The sequence below is a fragment of the Benincasa hispida genome, chromosome 6 (assembly GCF_009727055.1).
Source record: "Benincasa hispida cultivar B227 chromosome 6, ASM972705v1, whole genome shotgun sequence".
In the NCBI taxonomy this organism is placed as follows: Eukaryota; Viridiplantae; Streptophyta; class Magnoliopsida; order Cucurbitales; family Cucurbitaceae; genus Benincasa; species Benincasa hispida.
In genome coordinates this window covers 11736528-11745345 of record NC_052354.1, presented here as the reverse complement: position 1 = coordinate 11745345, position 8818 = coordinate 11736528, and the positions used below count along the sequence as shown (strand labels likewise).

Here is an 8818-nt window from a genome sequence, read left to right as displayed (position 1 = left end):
ATTATTTAAATCAAGTATATTGATTGCTTGATATACCAAATATAAAATATTATAAATTGACTAAAATATGAAAATATGAAGTATATATCAGATATGCATGCTGATACACAAATGATTATGTAATAATAAAAAAAAAAACTAGGAGTTGGGTTTATTTTTTTTTGCTATATTTGTAATTTTAAAAAATGTTGCTATATCTGTAAATACCCTTATATATATATATATTTTTGACTATGCACGGAAATTTTTCAACCATGAATGCTAAAATAGTATATTTGAATATGATAATAATAGTTATTATAATAATAATTATAATAAGTGCTATTTTTCCATTCATTATAAATGTATTATCATATATTTTTTATTATCATGTGTTGTATATGGAACTTATATATAAGTGCTATTTTATCTTTTAACATATAGTGGTGATTTAATATATTATGTTATTGTACAATTATACATTTGAAGCCTATGAAGAGTAGTTTTGAAAAGTATTGAAAATTTTATCGTGTATTATCAAGTGCAACTTATATTTTACTTTAAAGTAATTTAATTTTCAATGATTGATGAATTTAAATTAATCATAATAAAATGGAGGGGTCTTTTCAAATGTAATAAAAAAGTTCAAATTATTTACCATCAATAGAAAAATGCAAAAAGAACTCAAAACGGATGGAAGAAAGCCCAGCTCAACATGTGAAATACTGAAAATATCCCAGCCCATACAAAAGATCGTGACCCCCCCAACAATTAATCGGATTATCCAAAATTCATCTGATACCTGTGTCTTCCCACGTCTTCTTCTTCCAACGGCAACCAATCCTTAGATACTACACGATAACCAATTATTGCCCCCTATCTTGCCGGCTTCTCCCTCATCTGTTGGTTCATTTTCTTCTCCCGTCGTTGTTGCTTCATTTTTTTTTCTCTTTTTCTTCTTCTTCCTCTATCCTGCTGCTTCATCTTCTTCTCCCGTTGCTGCTTTTGATTCTTCAAGGTTACAATCTATCATCAAATCCGTCAAGGTTATAATCATTAATTCTCTTTTCTTTTCATTTCATTAATTCTTCTATTTAATCATACTTATCAAACACTATTGAACCTAATTTTGTTTAACTAGATGGTAAGCAAAAAATGGTCAAAGTTGATAGAAGTAAAGGAAAAAGAAAGAAAATAATGAAAGCTGAATCATCAATAACCAGAGCAAAAGCAAATAAATTTGAAAAGAATAATAATGTAAAAAAATAGTTGATAACTTTTCTCTATGTATCAATAGAACTTTAACATCAATACATACTTGTTGTGCATCGTGCTTATTTAATAATATACTTGTATGTCAATTGTCTATTTAAGGAACTTTAGCAAAAACTTTAACATCAATCAATCTATTATTGATAACTTTGAATTAAGATAGATAGAGACAGAGCACTATCTTTGTTTATCTCAGATAGACAGTGATAGACTTCAATGGTAAACACTAATATCTGTTTCTATAGTTTCTATATGGTTTGCGCTCTATATTTGTTTAGTTGAGTAGATCTATTATTGATAACTTTGAATTGAGATAGACAAAGATAGAACATTATTATTTTATCTCTGTCTATCTAAGATAGATGTGATAGACTTCAATAGTAAACTGTAATATCTGTTTCTATTGTTGGAGTAAATCAACATGCAGCGGAAGCAACAAGGATCAATAAGCACACTCTAATTCATTAATTTTGACAGTAACTAAAGCATGCTCATCTAACATAAAAGGGTTTGAAATAATACATTTGTAGAACTTTTCGAGATCTTGATTCTCAGCTGTTGTCTTCTCTGAAACTTACTGTGAACCACCTCAAGATCTTCCCTACTATCCTCTTGGAGTTTTAGAATGAGTTGTGGGACTCAAGAATAGCTTTAACAAAAGGAAACTTGGAGAGAAGCTTACTGCTACAACCCACTTAAAGAACAATTTCTTCAGCCTGAATTTTTCTGAAAAACTCTTTGAATGCATGCCTCAATTCCACTCCAATCTTCTCAATTTATTGCAAGCTATCATGCAAAGAAGATGACTGCATGAGATGCACCTCATGCTTGGAGTTATTGAAGCAAATATGAATGGGTTTGTGTGAGCTAGTTGAAGATGATAATGGAAAAACTCATCTTTCCCTTTTGTGTAAAATTTCCAATTTTTCAATTTTTCATCAAATGATTCAAAAATCAATTTGATTTTTTTAAAAAAAAATTGAAAATATTATTAATTTTGTAAAACTAATTTCATAAATTAATTTTATAATAAAATTAATAAATAATTATTTAAATAATTCAATTAATTCTAATTAATTTAATATCAAATATTAAATTAATTTTACACAAATCCACCTTCATATATTTAAATCATATTTAAATATAAATTCTTTTATTCTGTATAATTCTAATTTGAATATTTCAAATTAACTTATCATGCTACTCTAAAACTAATCCATTTACGAGCTAGTAGGGGGACCTTGTTGACTTACAAATCATGAACTCCAACGATCTGAGATTAATTAGCTAAACTCATTATACTGAATTAACCCCCATTCATTAACTAATGAGTCACTCCACTAAAGCCCATAGTTGAACTCCCCTCACTGTAGATATATTATGTCCACTTGATATAACTATGATCAGTAAGTCGATCCTTCACAAGTTGTTCGTAATCACAGCTGGGTCAAGATCACCGTTTTACCCCTATGAATACATCTCGTTCCTTAAGTTTCTACTGACCCTCTAATAAACAATTTTGATTCATAATACCTATGAATCAAATCCTTTCTCAATCATGAGAAGGCGGGGCCCCGATTGTTCAAGACCTGAAATCAGTACTTAAGAGAACAACCTATCTGCTAACCCTAAATTGGGTAGGAGTGAATTTCATCTTGCAGGGATATATCCCCAACTATTCATCTGATCTTATCCTCAAAATGGAATGCTTATTGAACAGTGCTGTTGGACTACTCTCACCCATGCAGATCAAAGGATAATCCTGAACAAACAAGAATTCATAGCTAGCTCAGAATTAAGATTGAGTTAACCTAGGTTACCTAAAATGAAATAGTCAGTTTTAATAGTAAACGGTCGTTATAAAGAAAAGTGACTATTTTGTGGTCCAACCTATATGCAAACTCATCGCATAGGATGCCCCCACTTACATGTCTCTACATAAATGATCTGTGGATCACATCATTTGTATCACCTACAAAATGGGTCGCGTTCATTAGTGTTAACAGGATGAGATACCCAATTTTATCCATATACTTATTAGACTATTTAGGATATATACTATTAACATGATTATGTTTATGTCACTACATAAAGTTAAAGTATTCACACTATAGCCATGGATATGTTTATTGGATTTTCATATTAGAATGAAAAATCAATAATTTTATTGAATAAGTTACTCAATAATATTTTATTGATAAATAGAATGTTTAACACAAATTGCGAGTTCTAGGACATTCCCAACAATCTCCCACTTGGGCTAAAACTCCAGTGAGAACAAATATATTCAATATAATGTTGAGAAACATAAAGGGAAAATACAATAAACTAGGGCATCTATAATACCATAGATATTCTCCCACTTACCATAGATTATACTACTCAGAGTCCTAGTCCAACCAGGTGGCCCTCGAACACTTTAGATGAGAGGGCCTTTGTAAATGGATTAGCAAGATTGTCTTTAGAGGCTATCTTTGTGACGATCACATCTTCTCGGTATATTATCTCTATGATGAGATGATACTTTCTCTCAATATGTTTTCCACGTTTGTGCCTCCTTGGTTCTTTCGAGTTGGCAACAACACCAATATTGTCACAATACAATGTGATAGGTAAGTGCATATATGGAACTACTTCTAAATTAGCCAAGAATTTGCGTAGCCATACTGCTTTTTTAGCAGCTTTACATGCAGCCACGTATTCCGCTTCCATTGTGGAGTCAGCAATACAACTTTGCTTAATGCTTCTCTAAACTATAGCTCCTCCATTGAGAGTGAAAACTGATCCTGAAGTAGATTTCTTGGAATCTATGTCAGTCTGGAAATCAGAATCAGTGTATCTTATAAGGATCAAATCCTTAGGTCCATACATAAGCATATAGTCCCTCTTTCTCTTTAGATACTTGAGGATGTTTTTGATAGTAGTCCAATGACTGTGTCTCGTTGGATTGGAATCTGCTGACGATTCCAACTGCAAAACATATGTCAGGGCGTGTACATAACATTGTGTACATCAAACTCCCAACTGCAGATGCGTATGGAATTCTTGTCATTTCCTCAACCTCTTGAGATATCTTAGGACACTGTTCCTTTGACAAATGAATTTCATGTTTACAAGGTAACATACCTCTTTTGGAATTTTACATATTATATTTTGACAATATCTTGTCAATATAAGATGCCTGAGATAGTGTAACGACCCGACCTCCTAGGACTTAAGTTAGGCCATTACTAAATTACGCATACATGACACTTAAAACGACGCTTCTTTATGTTGAAATAAATGCTAAATAGATAAGGAAGTTCAAAAGTCCTTTATTAAATGCAAATGTCGAAAACAAGATTAGGGTACCCATAAATCATAAAGGTTATTAAATAAATATGAAAAAAAATTCTTACTAACAAGTTCAAACATCAAAACTAACATTAAGAGAAATATGAAAAGAACTTTAAATCTCTTTATGCAGAAGCGTAAAAACTAGTCCCAGTGGCTCGATCACGAATTTCGCTTGTCCATCGCCGGTGCATCTCTACCCTTACCTAAAACAACAACATGAGAAAGGATGAGTATAAAATACTCAGTAAGTAACCCCACTACTAGGGTCAGGCTAGACATCTATGTCCTCTAGATGCCTACCTCTAGTGGAACATATAAACTGCTCTAGTCCTCATGGGACACATATATACATGAAAAACTTATTTCTATCCTACTGTAGTTGAGTATGTCCACTACCTCTAGTAAGTCCTGTAGGACCCACAACCTCTGGTGAATCCTGAAGGAAACATAATCTCTTACATACGCATGGTTATGCATACTCTCTTTTGTATACACATAAACCCACTTAATGTGTACCTCTTTCGTATACATGGTTACGTAACACCTCTTTCGTATACACATAACTCACTGAAGGTGTGTACACCTGGTTAAGTATACACCTCTTTCGTATACACCTAACCTACTAAGTATGTACCTCTTTCGTATATCTAGTTATGTATACACCTCTTTCGTATACACATAACCCACTGAGTATGTACCTCTTTCGTACACCCCAGATCCTCTTTATAAATGTAGGGATGCGTACCTCTTTCGTACACATGGTTAGGCATACACCTCTTTCGTATACACATAACCCACTGAGTATGTACCTCTTTTGTACACCCCAGTACCCTCTAGGTATGTATCACTTTCATACACACCAGCCCTAGTACATTTCTTTCATGTACTAGTGCCCTTGAACGTGCATTACTTTCATGCAATCACATAGTTTAGAAAGGAAAGGAGATTGCATCTAACTTCATATTACATATAACATTCACCTAATCATGAATCCTCTAAAATCTCCTCATCGTCAACCTAATGTTAATTAACCTCAACATACATATTTAATCTAGTTTTAAATGGATCAACTGTAGCACATCACTTTCATTCACTAAATCATGTAAACAATACAATATTTGGGATTTTGTAATATATCATACAGTCTACACATTCTCATAATAAATCGCATAACTATATAGGTCAGCAAATGTCTAATACTCATCTAGCTTTAAGGCACTCCAATAGGAGTGCTACTTAACTCATAATTTAAGGGTCATGCTCAATCATCATTTAATATAACTCATAAAATTCCAAATCAAGCTCATACGTAATCATATTCCGATATATTACCACATGCTCATATATCCTTCATAAGCAGTCCATCCAACCTCAAAACAATCAAAATTATTCAAAGAAAAAATGTTGCAGGATCCTCAATGTTAAATCTACAGTGTATTGCCTAGCACAAAAGCGATTCCAGTAATAAAATTACTTACCTTAAAGTAAATCCAAATTAGTTCAAGCAAGCTTATCCCCTCCTTGCCAAGCAAAGCCTTGAAGCGACACCTTAACAAATTTTCCGCCCAAATTGGTCTTAAACTTCAAACTTGATGGGCCACCTCAAAATCCTCCCAAATTTTGATTCTAAAACCCCAACATTATGGGTTAATCAAACCATAACAAAAACTTAGTTAACAATAAATCTACGAAGTTTGAAAAAAACACTTACCCAACCAGTCTCAACACTCAAAATCAACAAAACGGTGGCGAACGAAAGAGATAAGTCTGGCGGCGTGTGGTCTCCGACGACAGTGCGACAAGTAGTGGCCAGAAGAAGCCTGCGTGGCTGGGTGGCTAGGTATCCAATCTGATGCTGCACTACAGATTTGACGGCTGGAAGACGATCGACGGCTACTTAGACGGCTTTCCTGCTAGGCGAGCGGTGCGACGGGCGGTGGAGAAGCTGGCTGGGCGAGCAGCGACGAGGTCGGGTCTGGACAGTGAGGGAGGCGGCAGCGGCGTTCGGATCTAGGCAGTGAAGGAGTCGACAGCAACACGTGAATGGCAGGGAAGAAATTTTGGGGGAGAGAAAGATCTCGTGTGTGAGGGAAATGGATGGGTTTTCTTTTTATTTAAAAAATAATAATAATAATAATAATAACAAAAAAGGAAAATAGTATAATTATAATTAAATCATTTCCTTATTCCACTTTATACTATTTAATTCCTTTCCTTTTCCAAAGAAAATTAATTCCTACCATTAATTTTTAAATTGAATAATTTTGTAAGGTCAAAAATTAAATTCTCGCATTTACACTTGAACTCCAAAATTTCAAAAATGCCCTCCACTGACAAAATTACTGAAATTATATAAAAAGTGAAGATTCGGGGTGTTACAGATAGTGCTAGAGTTCTATTCTTTCGATTTCGAAAGATCTGTATTCCTAGAACGTATTGAGCATCACCCAAATCTTTCATTTGGAATTTTGTTGCAAACCATCTCTTTACGTCAGCAAGAAAAATTGTCTCATTCCCAATGAGCAAGATATCATCAACATAAGGAACTAAGAATGATATATTCTTGTTGACTATCTTCTTGTATACACAAGGTTCGTCAGCATTCTATTCAAAGCCATAAGATTTGATTGCAGTGTCAAACCTTATATTCCAGGATCTTGATACTTGTTTCAATCTATAAATGGATCGTTTAAGCTTACAGATTTCTGTTCTTGTCCTTTTTCGATGAACCCTTCTGGTTGAGACATAAAAATACTTTCATCAAGATAACTGTTTAGGAAAGCTGTCTTGACATCCAGCGCCAATGGAAAGAAGTATTCTTATCGACTTTATCATGGCAATAGAGAAAAAGTTTCTTCATAATCAACTCCTTCTCTTTAGGTAAAACCTTTTGCCACGAGTCTGGCTATATAGGTTTGCACCTTGCGAGTTTGGTCTTGTTTTCTCTTGTAGATCCATTTGCAACCTATATATGTAACCCCATGTGGTTGATCTATAAGTTCCCAGACAGAGTTGAAGTACATAGACTCCATTTCAACGTCCATGGCTTTTATCCACTGTTCCTTGTCAACATCTTTCATTGCCTTTTTAAAGTTAATGGATCCTCTAAACCATCATCCTGTATGATGTTTTGAGTTTCTGTTAAACCCATATAGCGTTCAGGTTGTTGAATAACCCTCCCACTATGTCGAGGCATCCTCAACTCTTGGGATAGACGTGATAGAACAACAGTTGTTGATGGACCAGCTTGATCAACATCACTTATTGATGTTTTTGTAGCATCTTTAGCCATTTCTTGCAATATTAGTTACTGCGAGGTAGATGATTTTTTATATGATCTTCTTCCAAGAATGTAACATTTATCGATACAAATACTTTGTCTTTTTGGGGATCATAGAACGATCCTCCTTTTGTTTCTTTGGGGTATCCTACAAAGAGGCATAATTTCTAACGTTTTTCCAATTTCTTAGGATTTTGTACCAACACATGTGTTGGACAACTCCAGATACAAAAATGACGTAAACTAGTTTTGCGTCCTTTCCATAATTCATATGGTGTTTTTGTAATACTTTTTGAAGGAACAACGTTTAAAATAAATATTGTAGTCTGTACTGCATATCCCCAAAAGGATTGAGGTAACTGAGCATAACTCATCATTGATCGGACCATGTCTAACAAGGTTCAATTTCTCCTTTCTGCAACACCGCTTTGTTGTGATGTTCTAAGTGTTGTGAGCTGGGACTGAATTCCATGATCTATTAGATAGTTCTAAAATTGTAAATCCATATACTCACCACCTCGATCAGATCGAAGTGTTTTAATTCTTTTACTTAACAAATTTTCTGTTTTAGTCTTAAATTCTTTGAACTTTTCAAGAGTTTCAGACTTATGACTGATTAAGTAAATGTAGTCATATCTAAAGTAATCATCAATAAAACTGACGAAATAATGATATCCTCTTCATGCTTTTATATTCATCGGACCACATAGGTCTGAATGTATAAGTTTGAGAGGCTGAATGTATAAGTTTGAGAGGCTCTTTGGCACAAAGAACTTTGTCAGAAAAAGATCTTTTAGTCATTTTTTCCTCAAGACATGATTCACGTGGAAGTAAAGAACTATTTTCTAAATGATTTAGATGACCATTTTTAACCAATCTCTCAATCCTGTTAAGATTAATGTGACCAAGTTTGAGGTGCCAAAGATAGGCATTAGGAGAAATTTTCCGTTT

The 8818-nt window shown here is 33.7% G+C and overlaps 1 long non-coding RNA gene across 1 annotated transcript; it reads right to left on the bottom strand.

Annotated features, from left to right (window-relative positions):
- Positions 1–610: 610 nt before the first annotated feature.
- On the bottom strand, positions 611–6677 carry LOC120080107. Its single transcript, XR_005482423.1, has 3 exons — positions 6299–6677; positions 6066–6213; positions 611–1005 (listed from the first exon to the last, which is right to left on the bottom strand). It is a non-coding gene; the product is annotated as an uncharacterized LOC120080107 (long non-coding RNA).
- Positions 6678–8818: the final 2141 nt, after the last annotated feature.